Genomic DNA, 3,174 nt, shown 5'->3' on the forward strand with positions numbered 1-3,174 from the left:
TCTTCTTCTTCTTCTTCTTCTTCTTCTTCTTCTTCTTCTTCCATGGCAGTTTGGACAGAGGCGCGCGCAGAGAGGCAGTCTTTAATCAGGCTTTACGGGCTGGAAAGTGAGAGAATCTAAACGTGACGTCAATGCCTAGTAACTGACGCAGCCCTTCAACATAAAATGGCTTTTTATTTATTTATTTATTTCCCCCCACCACCACCACCCCTCCTGCTCTCTCTTCTCGTCAGCAAAGCTTAATTACTCAAATTTACAGCGCTCCGTCAACTAAAGAAAAAAGAAGGAAAGAAAGGGAAAGAAAATCCCCTGCAGGCGGCGCCGGGCGGTCCGCGTCCATCACTACTTGGACAGATTTGGCGGTCAGGAGTTTCGGTGAGCTGAAGTAACACCGGAACCAGAAGCTTCTGAAGAGGGCGACAAGACATCAGATGTAGCCGATGTGTTCACAGTGTAGTTGTTAGGAAGGAAAGTGACGATGAAAGGATCAAAACTGACTTCTTTTATTTATTTATTTTATTTTATTTTATTTTTATTTTTTGGCGCAAAGATGGGGAACGCTCTTGAGCAGAGTTGGAGAAACAGACAGCCAAAAAAAAAGAAAAGAAAAAAAAGACATGATGCACTTCACGTAAAGATCCCAAGCGATGCACTCGTGAGTGTACGCTTCCCCCCCCCTTTTTTTTTTTTTTTTTTGCACTGCTAAAAATAGCATTATAGTTTTGATCGTGAGCCAGAAATAGACAGACGTGTTTCACTTTTGTAAAGAAAAAAAAAGAGAAAGAAACAAAGAAAGAAAGGAGGCGATCCAACTTGGACGTGCTACTGTAAGCCTGTTTGAAAACAAGTGTTTGTGTGTGTTTGTGTGCGTGTATGTGCGCGCGCGCGCGCGTGTGTGTGCGTGCGTGCGTGTGCGTGTGTGTCAGAGTGTCAATCTGTTGCATTTCTCTGTTTCCACTAAAACAAACTCAATGTCTCTCTGTGCATCTCCCTCATTTTCTTTGCAGCTTTGAGAGAGGACGGGCCACACTCACGGTGAGAGACATCTGCACACGCAATGTTGATCCTCATGTACTTCTATGTCTCTGTATGTGTGTGTGTGTGTGTGTGTGTGTATTTATATATAAATACACACAGTGTTATATTTATATATATTTGTGTGTGTATGTGCATGCTTCTCTTCCTTCCTTCTGCTCTGCCTCGTACTTGACTCCAAGTCATTCGGAGGATTTTTTTTTTAAATTATTTTTTTGGGGAGACACAGCTCTTCCTGCAGAGCAGGAATCTCCCCCTTTTTCAGTAAATAAGCTCGAGCAGGGGAAAAAAAAGTCTCTTTGTTTGTTGGCGCTGTTGAGTCTCTATTACGCGTTTAATTCTCCTCCCTCCCATTTCTGTGCTTAACCGCGACAGCGAAGGGGGGAAACCCTGCTCTGATTAGCGCTTTACGGACGACTTTCCCATCGGTTTCTTGCTTTATTTTTTGTATTTTTATTTTTTTTACTCTTAACGTCCAAAAGAAGAATCGTGTTGACAGAAAAGCCGCTGGAAGAAAAGGAGGAGAGAAGGGAGCTGCTGCTGCTGCTGCTGCAGAGAGCTGGGCGCACCGCATGGGGAAACCCGGGAGCTGTCCAAGCAGCAGTGGTGCTGAAACTACACCAAGTGGCAGTAGTGGGCTGTTGCTGTGCATGCGTGTACGTGTGTCTTTTTATATGCATGTGTGTGTGTGTGTGTGTATATATATATATCTATATATATATATATATATATATATATGTGTGTGTGTGTGTGTGTGTGTGTGAATACTCTGGAGTTTAGCTGGTGTTGTTTTTGGGCCACTGCTTGGGTGTGTTTTCTCTCTCTCTCTTTTTTTTTCTGAAGATAAAACTTCCTCGCAGTCAATGACTGGAGACAGACAGACAAACTGTAGCAGAGCTTTTGTCTAGCGTAAAACTTTAAATCGCCTCATCCGAAGCCGGGGGGATTAAAGAAAGAGAGAAGACGAAGAGGCATCAGGAAAATTTGGATCAGCGTAGAAAACACCTGATCCCCCCACCCCCACCCCTCAGCCCTCCAGCGTTTTCATTTTTATCCGTGTTTGCAGTTCTTTATTATCTTTTGCTTCCCGGCGAGCGGAGGGCGAACACGAGTGGGAGATGAAGCAGCAGCTGCCTGCCACCGTGGCCTCTAGCCTCTCAGACAGAGGGAAGGGAAAAGGAGAAAGGGATACCCCCCCAAGCCTCCCCCCACCTTTTTTTTTGTTTTTAACGTGGTGGAGGCACTATGGCGACTGTCTGCAAGGCTCTGCGAGCCCGGCAGGGACAGCAGCGGACAGCACGCTGCCCTGACAATCAGAATGAGACAAATTTCTCAGCATTGCGAACTTCGAGGCTTCCGTACAACAAAGAAGGATAGGAGGGAGACGAGGGGGAGAGAGAAAAACCGTAACAAACGCCTTTTCCATGCAAAAAACAACAACAACAACAAAAAAAATCCGTCTTCGGGCGACATTTACGATACATCGCTCCACCTCTTAAAAAACAACACACACACAGCAAAGAAAGAAAAACAATAACAGGAAAAAGACACAATTTCTTCTATCCTTTCGTGGCGTAAAACGCGCCCGTGTCGAGCCCTCGCGCAGTAATGCAACACCGAGCGTGTAATTTCAGTGGAAACAACGCGGATTCCCGAGTCGTGACTGCCAAAGTGAGTCATGTGCGCGTTGGCTGCGTCAGGAGAGGCAGTCACTGTGCAGCGCCGACGGTAGGGGGAAGAGTCGTGACTGACTGAGCTGCAAATAAAAAAAGACCACCCAATAAAAAAAAGAAAGGAAGAAAAAAAGAGAAGCAAGAAAAATATAAACAAAAACAAAATAGAGGGGGCGTTGGGGGGGGGGNAAAAAAAAAAAAAAAAAAAAAAAAAAAAAAAAAAAAGGGGGGGGGGGGGGGGGGGGGGGGAATATACTCACGGGGAAGGGGGAGAGGGTGTGGTGTTGTTATGGGCTGGGGGTAAGGGGAGGAGGAGGGGTGAGAACGGAAAAGTGTAAGGGTCTTAGATAGGTGCTGGGTGGGCTTTTGCGTGAAGTAGTTTCCCCTTCAACCTCCCTGTATCCTCCCATCAGCCGCCCCCCCCCCCCCCCCCACCCACCCCACCCCCCCACCCACTCCCCCGTTT

General features: G+C 46.4%; 1 long non-coding RNA gene across 1 annotated transcript; it reads left to right on the plus strand.

Annotated features, from left to right (window-relative positions):
- The first annotated feature begins 6 nt into the window (after nt 1-6).
- LOC106943593 (uncharacterized) lies at nt 7-2,829 on the plus strand. Its single transcript, XR_001423957.1, has 2 exons — nt 7-827; nt 1,008-2,829. It is a non-coding gene; the product is annotated as an uncharacterized LOC106943593 (long non-coding RNA).
- The last annotated feature ends 345 nt before the right edge of the window (nt 2,830-3,174 follow it).

The sequence above is a fragment of the Poecilia latipinna genome, unplaced genomic scaffold (genome assembly GCF_001443285.1).
Source record: "Poecilia latipinna isolate Pla-1442-1.1 unplaced genomic scaffold, P_latipinna-1.0 Scaffold5523, whole genome shotgun sequence".
Lineage (NCBI taxonomy): Eukaryota > Metazoa > Chordata > Actinopteri > Cyprinodontiformes > Poeciliidae > Poecilia > Poecilia latipinna.